Below are 17,804 nucleotides of genomic sequence, written 5' to 3'. Positions count from 1 at the left end.
GTCATCACAGATCTGCAGACATAAACATCACAAAAATGTCTGAGATGTAGAGTTTTCTTTAAAAACTTACCAACTTAAAGGGCCCAAGGCTTTATTTATTTGGGGGACTAGAACTAGACAACGTAGTCTTCCTTTTTGTTTATTTTAGGGTGTAAAGTACTTTATTTGTAAATGAAATTCATGGTGTGCATAGACACATGGTGACAGGGCAAGATATCGGCTTTGTTTTCTCATCTACTATATGGAGCCTTTCTACCTTTCCATTATCTTTTTCCTTTAAACTAGTAACTAGTTGGCTTAGTGGGTTCCAAAGAATCTTGTAGTATTTTCTTACTTCTATGTTGCTTTTGCCTCAAATACTTTAGTTACCATCAATTGAAACACTAGCACTTCCTTAAGGTCTATATAAATTCTATCTTAGCAACACTTTGCTGATACTACTTTTCTAAAACTATTATCATTTTTCTTTAATAACACCTATGAATCTCATTTTTACTTTTACTGAATGTATTTTGCTCTGCAGAAAAGTGTGTATTATCATCTAATTGCCAAATTTTATTTATTTCCATTTATTTTACAATGGAATTCAATTCTATAGTGTGTCTACACCATCATTGCGCTTCTCTAAAATATATAGGCAAAGACAAAAAAGAAATGGGGAAAAATTAAGGTTTCATAAAATAAAATTATATGTTAGTATTGTATATGAGTGGTGAGGGTAACTACTGGGGAAGGGAGAAAATTAGAATGGTTGTGTGTATACACATGTGAAATGCATTTGTATCTGCCTTCAAGCAGCTTACAATAACTGTAAGTGCTCAATAAAGGTTTAATAATAATAAATGCTGACATTTACTGAGTACCTACTACGTACCAGTCATGCCTTAAATAATTTAATTCCCAAAATCACTTACAGAATAGTAATCTAGACACAGAGTGGTAAATGAGCAAGGTTACACAGATAATATATAGTAGATACAAAATTAGAAAATCTGGCCATCTGGTTCTAGAACTCTAACCATTAAGCAACACTGCGAGTTTGAACGGAACTAAATTAGCACACATTTTGAACACACAAGCATGTAAGCATTTAGTCTCTTCCCATTTTCTTCTATTTGGTTACCATGGTTACCTCTTCTACCTTCAGTCAAAGCCAAGATTTTATTTGTACCAACTCTTTTTTTTTTTCCAGACACAGTCTCACTCTGTCGCCCAAGCTGGAGTGCAGTGGTCTGATCTCTGCTCACTGCAATCTCCGCCTCCCGGGTTCAAGCGATTCTCCTGCCTCAGCCTCCCAAGTAGCTGGGATTATAGGCATGCGCTACCACACACAGCTAATTTTTGTATTTTTAGTACAGATGGGGTTTCACCATGTTGGCCAGGATGGTCTCAATCTCCTGACCTCATGATCTGCCCATCTCTGCCTCCCAAAGTGCTGAGATAACAGGCGTGAGCCACTGCGTCCCACCATTTGTACCAACTCTTTCTGGCTTTGAACAACTTTTGCTGAATAGCTGGAAATATGCTTGTGAGACATAACTGAGATGACCACAAACTATTTTCCAATAAAAACTGATACTTTATTGAGGTTTCTTTGTTAAACAGGTAGCTAAGAGACCTTAGCACGATTACCATGTCAATGGGTAAAGTTCACTGATTCAATGGAAGGAAACAGTTAACACCACTACTGACTTAGAATCAGTAACTTAAATATAGAAAGAAATAGCCTTAATGCATAACATGTTGTTTCCAAGAGTTATATAAATGTGGATTAACCACACACTTGATTTAAATCTTCCTAGGTGTCATGACTAATTTCCCTTTTAATGATTATTACATTACAAAATTTATTCTGATATTCCTAATGTTTCCTTCAAAATAAACACAAAAGTTTATCATAACAAAGCTATCAGCAGCACATATAACACATGGCAACATTTTTTTGACGTTTTCATGGAATTGATACTGCAGTAATCACTGGGTGCTATCATGGGTGAGCAGTGCATTTCAGGAATTATATTTCATAGTTTTTCAGTCTGTAGCAACTGGAGAACAAAATACGCAAAGGCTACCAGAGAGTGTCTATTTAGTCATAGAGTCTATTAGTCCACCATCTCTCATTCCAAACCATGAATAATTATATATTATTGAGAAGTGACACTGACACATTCATTATATATGTGCGGACCCACGTTGATATACGTATATACACACAACCATTCTACTTTTCTCCTTTCACCAGTAGCTATCCTCACCAGTTATATTCAGCACTAACATTTAATTTTATTTTATGAAACCTTAATTTTTCCCTATTTCTTTTTTGTCTTTGGCTATATATTTTACAGATGTGTAATGTTGTTGTAGAAACACTATAGAATTGAATTCCATTATAATGGAAACATTCTCCAAATTATTGGCAGTCATAACTTCCATTTTTGTTGATTATGTATCTTTTTTTAGATCTTAATCAGTAATTGAAAGAACTTTCATAGATAATTTTAAGATAAATAGCTTTATGCACTAGTATGTTTTTTCTACTTTTGAATAATTTTCTTGGTATAAATCTTGGAAATGGAATCATTAGCATTCAAATTATCTTGAAATGATATATTTATCATTTTAAAAAACAAACTTACTTTTCATTGTCAGTGTTAGTACCTTGATTACTACATTTTTTCAATAAAAAATAGCAAAGTGTATTAGAAGATTCTCTTTATTCTATTCTAACAATTATTAATAAGTGGCTAAGTAAAAACAAAAAAATAAGAAAAGGGAAGGTATACTGAGTTAAGCTATGCTTGAAACTTTTTAAAAGCACTTTTATTTAAACTAACTTTTATGATTTCAAGAATATTAATTCTCATAGTAAAAAATACTAAAAAACAAAACAATCACTCATGATTCATTCTTCCTTACTTTATTCTATGTATAGATTTCATATGTAGATATAATAAAAACCCATGTGAATTTCTCTGAGGCATAATGTCTTGTTATAAGCATGATTTTGGTCACTGCATTTTACTAATATATTCTACTTTACTTAATCATTTGGTTCCTAGTATACATATTAGTGTAATTTAAAAATTTTCAGCTCTTAAAAACAGTATTGCAATGAGCGAGGGTCAAATTTGTATACATATCTATGATTATTTTTCCTAGAGGTGATGTTACTACCTACGATTATAAGTAGTTTTAAGGTTCTTGATATGTGGTATCAAATTTCTTTTTAAAAAGCTGTATGAAAAAGCTTGGATAAAAAAACAATTTTCATACATGAAGTAAAATCATTATATGGAATGTGTCACAAATAGCTAATATATACATATAGGATAGTTACTCTTTAACAATGGATAATGAACTCCAGAAATGGGAAATAAATCAAATGAAGCAGAGCAGAAATAGAAGGTAGGCAGTGCAAAGGATGGAGAAACAATGAAAACTTAATATACATCGTGCTTTGCCTGATCGCACATTGTACATTGATAAGCTGGTAAGAGAAAGGAGCCAGAAGTGGTCCAAGTCTTTAATTTCTTTTCTAATCTTTCTGGACATATATTAGTAGGTTGATTTGGATTATTACTTGAAAACTATGTTGTTTGGCTTCTATGGAGAACATAGTGGTTCTTAAAAACAAGAGTGAAATCTGCTTGAGAATTAGAGTAGCCTTAGAATAGTCATATCAACAAATTAATAGAGAAGAAAAAAGAAACCATATATCTAGGATAAAATGCCAAAATAATACATGGAAAGAATCATACTTTATCGTGTTAATTCATGTCTTCATGTATTCATTCATTAAACTAATCTTTGTTGAGCAACTATTATATGCCAGGCACATCTCTAAATGCTAGAGATATGATAATGAATCAGAGATATAGTCTGTATCTTTATGGAGCTTACAGTTTAGTGAGAAATACTGACAATTAACCAGGTAGTTATAGTAGGGTGATGTCAAGCTTAGTGGGATAAGGAAACAAGGACAACCAACCCTGTTCAGGCAGTTAGAGAAAGTATGAGGCCAGTTACCAAGTGAAAACTGAAAGGTAGTCAATGGAACAGAGTGAGCTGAAGAACCAAAATACCGCTTATGTAACTTTTGCTATCCAACGTAAGTCTCGAAATAATAGTACACCTGTTTGGAACTTTATAGCATCCCATTATGTTCTGGTGGAGAGAGCTAGAGGACTTTAAAACTGCTGAGATCATTATAGCCATGGACAACCTGTGATACTAGCCATATTTTAGCAATGCAAATATGGGGATAGGAAAAATAAAGAATTCAAAAAGACAGAAACAAATATCTTAACGAGGGAAGAGTAAGAAGTAAGACTAGAACTGTGTAATAAACATTCTGTCCAGTTACAAATGTGCCTGAGTTCATTGTGTGGTTAAACCTGTATTTGTTTCCAACAGGCTTGTTTGGGGGTTTTTCTATTTGTTGCTCTTGTTGTTTTCTCTTGAGACCTGACAAAGTACCCCTTTGAAAGTTGTAGAGAGCAAGTTTCAGCTAGATGGACCCAACTCAAAATCTAGCCATTATATTGGTGTTAGCCAGGAATGAACTTGATTAGATTGGCCAACCAGGGGGACACTGGCAAGAGCTCATCTTCAGCTGACATCTATGAAGAAGCTTGACTTGATGATACTTGGTAGCTTCACAGGGATCATCCAAAGTATGAGGGAACTTTTCACAGACTTTTATGAATAATACTCAATTTGATTCTTACCATAAGGCTATTTGGGGCCAGAGAAAATACTGCTCTCTATACTTTTCAAAGAAAGAAACAGATTCAAAGGTAGCGAATGTTTTGCCTAGGGGCACCCTTCTAGTAGCTGTCATGGCTAAAAGTGAAGTCTTCAGATTCTTAGTCTATTGCTCTTTCTATTAACATCAATTTCTTCAACACCTCTGGATTGCCATTCTTTATGAAATGTGATCAATAAGACCTACTATATATGGGAAAAATTCTTAAAGACTATGGAGACTATATTTTAACTCATGGCAAACATAGAAAGTTGATCTTTTTAATTTTAATTAAACTTTTTATTTTAAGATAATTGTAGGTTTACAAGAAGCTGTAAGAAATAATACAGAGAGATTCCGGGTGCCCTTTACTCATTTTCCCCCAATGGTAACATCCTTCAAATAAATACAATGTCATAATGAGAATACTGGAGTTAATACAGAACATCTTCTTCACAACACGGATCTCTCATGTTGTCCTTTTATGTCCACACCCCTGCCCAATCCCCTCATTATTCCATGGCTACCACCAATCTGTTCTCCATCTGTATGATTTCATTTCAAGATTGTCAAATAAAACAAATCGTGCAGTACTGTAACCAATTGGGTATTTTTTTTTTGAGATTCTTTTTTAATTTTTTAAAAAATTTTGTTATTATTATACTTTAAGTTTTAGGGTACATGTGCACAATGTGCAGGTTAGTTACATATGTACATACGTGCCATGCTGGTGTACTGCACCCATTAACTCATCATTTAACATTAGGTATATCTCCTAATGCTATCCCTCCCACCTCCCCCCACCCCACAACAGTCCCCAGAGTGTGATGTTCCCCTTCCTGTGTCCATGTGTTCACATTGTTCAATTCCCACCTATGAGTGAGAATATGCGGTGTTTGGTTTTTTGTCCTTGCGATAGTTTACTGAGAATGATGATTTCCAATTTCATCCATGTCTCTACAAAGGACATGAACTCATCATTTTTTATGGCTGCATAGTATTCCATGGTGTATATGTGCCACATTTTCTTAATCCAGTCTATCATTGTTGGGCATTTGGGTTGGTTCCAAGTCTTTGCTATTGTGAATAGTGCCACAATAAACATATGTGTGCATGTGTCTTTATAGCAGCATGATTTATAGTCCTTTGGGTATACACCCAGTAATGGCATGGCTGGGTCAAATGGTATTTCTAGTTCTAGATCTCTGAGGAATCACCACACCGACTTCCCCAATGGTTGAACTAGTTTACAGTCCCACCAACAGTGTAAAAGTGTTCCTATTTCTCCACATCCTCTCCAGCACCTGTTGTTTCCTGACTTTTTAATGATTGCCATTCTAACTGGTGTGAGATGGTATCTCATTGTGGTTTTGATTTGCATTTCTCTGATGGCCAGTGATGGTGAGCATTTTTTCACGTGTTTTTTGGCTGCATAAATGTCTTCTTTTGAGAAGTGTCTGTTCATGTCCTTCGCCCACTTTTTGGTGGGGTTGTTTGTTTTTTTCTTGTAAATTTGTTTGAGTTCATTGTAGATTCTGGATATTAGCCCTTTGTCAGATGAGTAGGTTGCGAACATTTTCTCCCATTTTGTAGGTTGCCTGTTCACTCTGATGGTAGTTTCTTTTGCTGTGCAGAAGCTCTTTAGTTTAATTAGATCCCATTTGTCAATTTTGGCTTTTGTTGCCATTGCTTTTGGTGTTTTAGACGTGAAGTCCTATGTCCTGAATGGTAATGCCTACGTTTTCTTCTAGGGTTTTTATGGTTTTAGGTCTAATGTTTAAGTCTTTAATCCATCTTGAATTAATTTTTGTATAAGGTGAAAGGAAGGGATCCAGTTTCAGCTTTGTAAATATGGCTAGCCAGTTTTCCCAGCACCATTTATTAAATAGGGAATCCTTTCCCCATTGCTTATTTTTCTCAGGTTTGTCAAAATGTAAAAGAACGGAAATTATAACAAACTGTCTCTCAGACCACAGTGCAATCAAACTAGAACTCAGGATTAAGAAACTCACTCAAAACCGCTCAACTACATGGAAACTGAACAACCTGCTCCTGAATGACTACTGGGTACATAATGAAATGAAGGCAGAAATAAAGATGTTCTTTGAAACCAACGAGAACAAAGACACAACATACCAGAATCTCTGGGACACATTCAAAGCAGTGTGCAGAGGGAAATTTATAGCACTAAATGCCCACAAGAGAAAGCAGGAAAGATCTAAAATTGACACCCTAACATCACAAGTAAAAGAACTAGAAAAGCAAGAGCAAACACATTCAAAAGCTAGCAGAAGGCAAGAAATAACTAAGATCCGAGCAGAACTGAAGAAAATAGAGACACAAAAAACCCTTCAAAAAATTAATGAATCCAGGAGCTGGTTTTTTCAAAGGATCAACAAAATTGATAGACCGCTAGCAAGACTAATGAAGAAAAGAGAGAAGAATCAAATAGACACAATAAAAAATGATAAAGGGGATATCACCACCAATCCCACAGAAATACAAACTACCATCAGAGAATACTACAAACACCTCTACGCAAATAAACTAGAAAATCTAGAAGAAATGGATAAATTCCTTGACACATACACTCTCCCAAGACTAAACCAGGAAGAAGTTGAATCTCTGAATAAACCAATAACAGGCTCTGAAATTGTGGCAATAATCAATAGCTTACCAGCCAAAAAGAGTCCAGGACCGGATGGATTCACAGCCGAATTCTACCAGAGGTACAAGGAGGAGCTGGTACCATTACTTCTGAAACAATTTCAATCAATAGAAAAAGAGGGAATCCTCCCTAACTCATTTTATGAGACCAGCATCATCCTGATACCAAAGCTGGGCAGAGACACAACCAAAAAAGAGAATTTTAGACCAATATCTTTGATGAACATTGATGAAAAAATCCTCAATAAAATACTGGCAAACCAAATCCAGCAGCACATCAAAAAGCTTATCCACCATGATCAAGTGGGCTTTATCCCTGGGATGCAAGGCTGGTTCAATATACGCAAATCAATAAATGTAATCCAGCATATAAACAGAACCAAACACAAAAACCACATGATTATCTCAATAGATGCAGAAAAGGCCTTTGACAAAATTCAACAACCCTTCATGCTAAAATCTCTCAATAAATTAGGTATTGATGGGAAGTATCTCAAAATAATAAGAGCTATCTATGACAAACCCACAGCCAATATCATACTGAATGGGCAAAAACTGGAAGCATTCCCTTTGAAAACTGGCACAAGACAGGGATGCCCTCTCTCACCACTCCTATTCAACATAGTGTTGGAAGTTCTGGCCAGGGCAATTAGGCAGGAGAAGGAAATAAAAGGTATTCAATTAGGAAAAGAGGAAGTCAAATTGTCCCTGTTTGCAGATGACATGATTGTATATCTAGAAAACCCCATTGTCTCACCCCAAAATCTTCTTAAGCTGATAAGCAACTTCAGCAAATTCTCAGGATACAAAATCAATGTGCAAAAATCACAAGCATTCTTATACACCAATAACAGACAGAGAGCCAAATCATAAGTGAAGTCCCATTCACAATTGCTTCAAAGAGAATAAAATACCTAGGAATCCAACTTACAAGGGACGTGAAGGACCTCTTCAAGGAGAACTACAAACCACTGCTCAATGAAATAAAAGAGGATACAAACAAATCGAAGAACGTTCAATGCTCATGGGCAGGAAGAATCAATATTGTGAAAATGGCCATACTGCCCAAGGTAATTTATAGATTCAATGCCATCCTCCATCAAGCTACCAATGACTTTCTTCACAGAATTGGAAAAAACTGCTTTAAAATTCATATGGAACCAAAAAAGAGCCCGCATTGCCAAGTCAATCCTAAGCCAAAAGAACAAAGCTGGAGGCATTACGCTACCTGACTTCAAACTATACTACAAGGCTAGAGTAACCAAAACAGCATGGTACTGGTACCAAAACAGAGATATAGATCAATGGAACAGAACAGAGCCCTCAGAAAGTTGATCTTTAACACAAGTTTGAAAAAGAAAACAAATTGCTTTTTGTCTGCTATCTAACTTTTCAGTAAGACTCAACAAAAGCAGTAAGTCTGTGAACATTCTACTTTATCATTGAAAATTTTATAAAAATGCTTAGAACAATGTGATTCCAAATATGTATTCAACTACTTAAAGTATCACATAATGAGTAAAGCCAAAGCCAACTCGAAAATACTTTAAGACTCTATGATACCAGCACTTTCTAATACAATTTAATGTTGATCAGTTGATCCTAATTCCACATAGTGGCCATTGCGAGAAAACACCAAATGACAAATCATTTTTAGAGTAAGATTATCAAACCTATGAACGGTATCATCCTCAGGCACTTACTTAATTTGCTTTTTGTTATTATTTCCAAATTTGATTATGTTGACCCTCAAATTTCCATATTCAGAAAACTGAACAGCGCTTTCCAGGCCAAGCCTTGCTGCTTCTCCCACAGGCTTGCAAAACATAATTTAATTGTGTCTCTCTCTTTTTTTTTTTTTTTTAAGATAGCCAATAACTTGGTTTTCTTCCCCTAAGGAAGCATTACGCACCTCAGAGAAACAAGGAAAAATTTTAAACATATACTTTGCAAAAATAATTACGGTTGACTCTTAATTTTCTATGGTAGAGGAAAGCAGAGATAGCATGTGTGACTGAAATTCATGGACATGCCACAAATTTCATTTTGAAAAGCAATTTCAACTTCTCATTTAAACAAACCTGTTATTTGCTGCAAATTTGGTTGATGTGAGCTTTGCTTCTTTTTTCGAGGCAGCCAGAGGGTAAAGCAGGGAATGTACAAAATAGAAGTACCCTCAAACTTGATAATCAATTCCCAAGGAAATGAAAGTTAACCATAATCACTTGGCACTGCATAAAGAAAGAATCCTGCAGGAAATGTAAACGCAGCTAAAACCATCTGATGTTTACTGTTTTCAGAGTCTAAATGCCCTCTTTAAAACCAATATGTAAGAAGAGTCATTAGATTTTCTTTACCAAGTCTGTGATTATTTAAAACCAAATCATGAAGCTACAGATTTAGAAGTGTCTCTAGGAAATATAAAAATGAAGATATCACGCTTAATCTCTATATTTCTATGTGATGACATTAATTGGGAGGCTAAAGTGAAGCTGTGCATAAAAAGCAGCTTCTCTGCTCCCAAAAAAGTGATTCATAATTCTAATTGTTTTTAAGTGCAAAGTGACTAAAGAGGCAAGTTTAAGCTTTAGCTTGTAAGGCCCAAAATGCATTTTCCCTCTGTAGAAATGTTCATTGTTCTTTCTGATCCTTAAATGTTTGAAGGATCTTTAAAGAAGGTGATATCCTTTGGATGTTTGGCCCCCCCATATTTCATGTTCAATGTTCAGGGTGGGGCCTAGTGGGAAGTGTTTGGGTCATGGAATTGGATCCCTCATGCCCTCCTCATGGTAAGCAGTTTACATTAGAACTGGTTGTTAAAAAGAGGCTGGGACCTCCTCCCCTCTCTCGCCATAAGACATGCCTGTCCCCCCTTCATCTTATACCATGAATAAAAGCTTCCTGAGATCCTAACCAGAAGCAAATGCTGGCATCATGCTCCCTATACAGTCTGCAGAGCCATGAGCCAAAAATAAACCTCTTTATAAATTAGCCAGTTTCAGGTATTCTTTATAGCAATACAAAATGGACAACACAGAAGATTAGACAGATGAAGGCATGCTCTTGTTCTCTGGATACCCATTCAACTAAGGATCTTTTTCCAAAATGGCTGGTTTCATCTATCTGAATAAACTGTTGAGACATGTAATAACCATGATTGATGATCTCCACAGTTGTTTTTAGGAAACACCCTCAATTAAATAGCAGTTCTCAAAGTGTGGTTCTCACAGGCCAGGAGAATCAGTTTCACCCAGGAATCTGTTGGATATGAAAAGTCTTGTGCCCCGTCCTGGGGCTATTGAATCAGAAACTCTGGATTGAGGCCCAACAAACTAAATTTTAACAAGCCCTTCAGGCGATTCTGATGCATGCCAACGTTTGCACATACTCCCTTAGAAGGCCTGACCATTATCTTACCATTGTCTCAAACTTATGAGAGCCTAAGAAAACCAGAACCTCTGGAAACATCTGGGGGGTTGCAACAAACTTTCATCAATGGCTTTTACCATGCTTAGCCTATAAAAGTTTGGAATAAATGTTTAGACTTCTTCTGAAGTATTAGATCACTAAACATCTATTGTCAATACTCATCTTCAAAAATGTTTCTTTTCATCTTTTATCAATACCTTTGTTTTACCACTTTCTGATCACCATCGATTACATAGAATGTTAAAATTCACATGTTGTATGTTTCTTATTTCATTCCTTCAGCATCTTTATAATTGGTGAGTAACTCATTTCGTTAATGACATTTATAAATTTTTAAATACTTTTAGTCACTGTTATTCGTTAAGATTCTCCAGAGAAATAGAACCAATAGAATGTGTGTGTGTATCCACACACACAGACACACACACACACACAGCACACACACATATGTATATATAAAGAGATTTGTTATAAGGAATTGGCTCATACAGTTATGAAGGTTGAGAGGTCTCAAGATCTGCAGTCAGCAAGCTTGAGACCCAGGACAGCCAAGTACCAAGTACTTGGTCACAGTCCAAGTACCAACACCTGAGAACCAGGAAATCTGATGGCGTTCAGTTTCAGTCCAAAAGCTGGCAGGCTCCAGACACAAGAGGAACCAATGTTTCAGCTTAAGGACAAAGGCCAAAAAGAAGACCAATGTCGTAGCTCAGAGTATCCAGGCAAGAGGAGTTCCCTTTCTCTTGCAGGAAGGTCTGACATTTTTGTTCTGTTTAGAACTTCAACTGATTGGCTGAGACCCACTCACATTAGCCTGGGGGCGGCGGGGAGGGTGGCAGGTGGTGTTTATGGGGTGGGCAACCTGCTGATCCAAATGTTAATCTCATCCAAAAACACCCTCAAAGACACATCTAGAATAATGTCTGATCAAATATCTGGACAATCCATGGCCTGGTCAAGCTGGCACATAAAATTAACCATTATAGTCATTTTTAAATTACTACTTTTATTTTCCACACAATTGTATAAGTGTTCTGACTAATATGTTCAATATGCTCATCACTTTGCTCTTATTGGACATGATGTAGTTAATATTATGTATAAAGCAACTATAAATCAAACACAAATACAGTCTATGGAAGACACTAACAAATGACCCACTGGCTTAAATTAAAAGAGACAATCATGATGACATAGTGCACTGCTGATGTTGAGCAGTCAACAATTTTTTGCTATACGGTGTACCTTTTATATATTAATAAAAGTTTGTAGTTGAAAGTTAATAAGGAGAGAGGCTTTTTTTGCATAGTGCTAATTCAACTGCAAATACATGAAAAATCCATCCAAATAGCAAAGCATTTTTTTTTTTTTTTACACCTGATCATGCAGCAGAGTGTTTCATTAATTGGCTATTTTGGCACCAGGCAAATTGATTCTAAATCAGAAGAAAAGAAGATTTCTTTGAGGTGGAAGGAATTTCAAATAATGAACAGCAAAAGCAAATACTTATGGCATGCCTATTATGCATGAGGTACTAGCTACATGTTAGGCCCCATGTTTCCCAAATTAATGCTTCAAAACTAAACATTCCAAATCAGGCAGCTAAAAAAAATGGTAAATGTATCTATTCTATACTTTAAATGCTTCTATTGGGCAAGTTATATAATGTGTAATTTTTAATATTTTGTCTACCTCATTTATTAAATCAATGTGAATAAGAAATTCTTTTGTTTCACCTTTGTTATTTATAACTCTGGGAAGATGAGTTACACCTGCCTAATATAATGGACTAATCAAATTATTGTACATAGAATTAGAAACTACAAATTAACCAAATCAGGAAAGAGATTATATGCAACTATTCAATGTTAAGACCCAATAGAGCATATTTTTAGAAGACCATGGACAGTTACTAGAGTTTATGTAATGTAATTATAAGTTTAACACCAAAGAAATTGAAATGGCATGACTATATAAAGTTTTGAACACATACATAGAAAAGTATGGAGGAAAAAAGTGATTTGGCATTCCTGAAATATAAAAAGCTCTTAAGAAGAGAAAGTAAACATGTTCAAAATTTGAATAAAGTAAGACAAGATTAGGACAAAGCTTTCTCTTTTCAATTAGATTAAACTGAAACACTTTTTCATAAGTGTCCAAATCTGGGTCAAAAAACTTCAGAACTATAGATGATTGTCAGTAAGTAAATGTGATATAGTAGTTACATTCACTATTGCTGGGGGTTACTGCAAAGACCCAAAGACATATTCTTTAGTTTTTATAACTAGTTCCAAATTGACTCCACTTCAAGGCCATAAAAAGAGCCAGGGATCTTTTCATGCCTACAAAATTGAGAATTATGGGTTGTTGTTGTTGTTGTTGTTGTTGATGTATTGTGTGTTTGAATGTGTGATTCCATGTAGTTAAAAAAAGAGTAAGAAGGTAAGAAAGTTAATGATACAGACAGCAAGAATAAGCTAGTGCAGGTAAGCAGAGGTAAGAGGAGGAAAGGAAGGAGGGAGAGAGAAGGCTACTGGTTTGTATTGTTACTGATAAATACATTTATCAAGATGCAGAACTTAAAAGCATCAAGGAAGGAGGGAGAGAAGGCTATTGGTTTGGATTGTTACTGATAAATACATTTATTTTATCAAGATGCAGAATTTAAAAGCATCAAGGAGAAATCAGAGTCAGGCTTTGCTCCTGATTCTATTTTGTTACAGATTTACATAAGACATTGAATCTGAATCTCACCTAGAAATTCCTATGTTGCCGCCACACAGATGAGGTAATATAAATGAAATCTGTTTAGAAATTATAAGGCACTAAATATGCAGGGCACGCCATGAATCATGACCTCAGTAGGTTGTAAACAATCCTGTTTTGATAACCATCATCCTTCTTGTTTTCCAAATGGAAATGAAGTTAAATCAGAGGTGCAGAGCAAGTTAATGATGCACCTGAGGACAGGATTGTAGGATGTGTCCAAAACTCAACTAGTGTTCCATGCACACTGGCCTAGTTCCTTCTTTAAACAAGAGATTATTTTACAGACCACATTGTGTCTTATGAATCAAGAATATGGTATATTCTAAAACACCATTTAAAAGTTAAAAGGATATTGTTTTCACTGATTCTAAGTCACCAGTGATCTGCTAGCTTTGGACAAGGGCAATGTCAATAGCAATGCCATATATTCAGTAATAAGAAGTATATGCAATAGAATAAAAAATTAGAAAAGTAATATTTTCACAAAATCCATTATAAAGAATGAGGTAATTTCTCTTCTAAATGATTCTATAGTCCCAAAAAGATATAATGCCATTATAGAAACACATTTAAACAAACATAAAGCTAAATGAACTCATAATATGTGGCTTCTGCTAAGGCAAGACTGTATATAAAAGGAGGATAAGAAAAAAACCTCAGTGCTCAAGACAAGAACAAGTAAGAATATTTAGATTCTCACACTGTTTTCTTGGCGATTCAGACCTTTTCTAATTTAAGCAGCCACCTCATATTTCTAAGTGCTTGTTAATTCTATACACTCCAGGAATTACTCTTTTAACCTGAAGAACTGTTTTATTGGAAAAGCCAACTTACAAAATTAATTCTTCTCTAAAACTATCGATGCTTTTTTAAAGTATACATCTGTATGGCCACTGTTGTCAATGCTAAAGAAGTGAGAATTGAAGGGAAAACTACAGATTATTTCATCTCAATCCAGTGTCACAGTTGATTAAAACACAGTCTGTATTTGGTACATTTTTGAAAAACCGGTGTTTTCAGTTTATTTTTATTATTGTTATTTTTAAAAATAATCATATTACATTATGGATGAATAATCATACCTAGTATCTTTAAAGAAATGTGGTTCTGTGATGAACGTGGATATTATACTAATGCTAGCATCAATGCATTTTCATTTTGTGTCTTTTCAGGACTACCGTAAATAATGAATATGTATTTAATAGCTGCTTTCTTGCCAAATACATTGAGGCATTTTCTTACTAAACAAATAAAGCATTCCCTTGATTCAAAATTTTATGCTCCATGTAGTACTCATGATAGGGGATGAAAAGGCCTGATAGGCTGTTATCCTAACTGTTTTAAGACAATTTCCCCAAGTTTGAGTCAACATAACTCAGTTTAAACAGTTTTTTTCTTTAACTTCCCATTACTCTTTCCTTTCTTTTCTCTCATTTTCATACCTTCTTTAAAAGTAGATTGACAGGAAAATGTAAGTTGAGGTCCATTACATAGGGCCTGCTTTGAACATGGCCCAAAATATTATTTGCAGTTACATAGTAATATCAGTCATACTACTTTGTTATACCGTAGGTGTTATAATTTATCAATTGTGTTGATCTGGCTCTACTAAGTCTCTTAATACCTTAGTACATGTCAGGTTTTTATATAAAAGATTAATATATATAATTATATAAATGTATAGAAGCCTATCTTTTTTCTCTATTTTATAGTAACATATAATTTAGATTTACAGATAACTTTTAAATGACATATATTAAAGTACATTTTTCATGCTTTCTTTTCAGTTTCAGAAAAAATTTTAAAATGAAACATCATTTTATAAGAATGGTACTTAAAGTTTAAATGAGTCAGGCACATAGCTATGTGAAGATTGGTCTTTCCTATCATTAAAAAAAATAAGCATTTATCAACCAATTACCATGTCTAAGGCATTACATGCAAGGCTTTGTGTTTGATGACCATGACTGGCATTTGCAACCTCACATGATTTCTTCTGAGTTAAGAAGTCTTCCCATAAGAATTATTATGGATTTACTGGGGATTCTTCTACTAGAAAATTAGAACACTTTGGCATTTATTACATAATTTCGTCCAATCCTCTTAGTTTTTTGAATGAGGAACATGGCGTCCAATGATATTAAGTGAGTTGCCAGAAGTTAACACTTTCTGATCACCCCTTACAATCAAGCAGAAAAGCTAGTGCTCTGCATAGTACAGAGTCTGGGGGAGCTGTCAGGAGACAGGGCTGGTGCATAGCCTCAGGGCACAGACTGAACCAAAAAACAGAACCAAAATCTAAGTCCTAGTCACAGGCAAGTGTGGGGTGCATGGAAAACTTCCAAGAAAGGGGCAAAGGAAAAATTCATATTCAAGTTCAGGTACTGGAGAAGTAGAACTGATCTAATGAAGCTTAGGGAGGCAGTACCGATCAGAGAGAGAATGCTTTTTATTGGGTAGCTGGACTAAGAAGACAATGGAGTAGTGGAAAACTAACTAGTGGAAAACTAATTTCAAAATCCAATGGGGTTTTCATGAATCTCACCTTTTATTTATCTTTTAAAATGTTTATTGGCAATTTTATGTAGCCTACTACTCTGTCCCTCTAGAAATATTCTGTTTTCCAGAATATTCCTGCCTTCAATACTTATGCCCATGGTACCACTTACTCATGAAAAGGGCTCATCATCCTTTAACCAGTCAACATATTGTCTGCTTCCCACTCAAAGTCATCTTCCCCTTTATCCCCAGAGTTTTTATCACATGTATAACTCATTTGGAGAGGGACTCTACTCATTAGTAGGGTGGTAAGGTTTGCTCAAGATAAACTTAATTTATTCCTGTTGTTCTGATGTAACTATTAGTCAAGCCCCTTCCTTCTGTAATGGTTTGGATGATAAGTTATATGATCACTTAATTCCTTTAGTATTTAGTGTTTATCTCCTAACCTAACCTATATCTTTCACATTAGACCATAGCTGCATGTAGTTGATGCTTTATCAGTTTTCCTGTTGATTCCTTGAGTGGTGAGTTACCACAGTCCTTATCAATATAAAGTCCTACCAATCACAGGACAGCTTTAATAACTACAATTTTTATTTAGACTCATTATGTGAATTTTAACCATGTTGCCCAAATGACTATAGAAATAAGAATAAAATGGCAGGGGTGTTTGCATTGTCTCTTGTTTTATTTTTGAAATTTATCTTTCTGAAATATAGAGAACATTGCAAAAAACAGAAAGTAACATTATTCCACTTTCAAAAAAGATCCCTCTCCTTCTCACCAAATCACTTATTCCAAGTGAGCAATTTATCTGACCCAATGATATAACTGCTAAACTTTGTAAGTAATTTCTATCATGAATGCCATTTCATTCATTCATTCCTGCTTATCTCCTAAACAAAGACAATTTAGACTAACACTGAAATATTAAGTGTGTCTACTTTGTCCTCACCCATGAAATACTATGAAATTCTACTTTTCAAATTTCAGCTCAGATGTCACCTCCTTTGTGCGCCCTTTCCTTTCACTCTTTTCTCCTCCTTTCCCTTCTCTGAGTGAGGCATCCCTACATCTGTATTCTTACAACATCTTATACATATTGATATTATAGCACTTATCACATTGTACCATAATTGTTTACATGCCTATCTGCCCCATTAGACTGATTTCCTAGGAGTCAGAAACCAAATATTTTTCATTTGTCAATTCCCAGCTTCCAGCCAAATGTCCCAATGCCTAGAACATATCACGGTTTTAGCAAATATTTGTTAGGTAAATGAATCAGTGATTCAAACACTTTTAAAAAGTTATCAAAATGTTAAGTAATGTTCTGTATATAAAAGACATTAATATCCTAAATGAGCACAGCTCTAACCTAATAGTGACATATGTACTGTTCATAAAGTTTGTATTAAAGAAAGATCCTTTCAAAGACAGAAAGTGTTCACGATCACAAAATCATTCTGACGAAGTGACGGGCAAATGACTTCCAAAGAGAAAATGCTATTCTAGAGTTTACACGTAGAAAAGACAGGTCGGAGGAAGCACCTGCAGCAGTGTGAAATAATGTCAGGGAACCATTAACATCTAGGAGGCAATACCAATGAAGGGAAACTGATCAGAGATGAGGTGCTTTCATTTTAACAAAACACAAGGAAATTGTGCCCTAGATTAGGGCCTAGATGTGTCA

At 35.1% G+C, this 17,804-nt stretch overlaps 1 protein-coding gene across 13 annotated transcripts in view; it reads right to left on the bottom strand.

The window, feature by feature from the left end:
• MAGI2 (membrane associated guanylate kinase, WW and PDZ domain containing 2) overlaps positions 1–17,804 on the bottom strand; it is a 1,444,461-nt gene that overhangs the window by 643,831 nt on the left and 782,826 nt on the right. The window lies entirely within an intron of this gene.

This window comes from Gorilla gorilla, chromosome 6, assembly GCF_029281585.2.
Source record: "Gorilla gorilla gorilla isolate KB3781 chromosome 6, NHGRI_mGorGor1-v2.1_pri, whole genome shotgun sequence".
NCBI lineage: Eukaryota > Metazoa > Chordata > Mammalia > Primates > Hominidae > Gorilla > Gorilla gorilla.
Note: the sequence above shows the minus strand (reverse complement) of the source record. Positions and strands in the feature narration are given on the sequence as shown.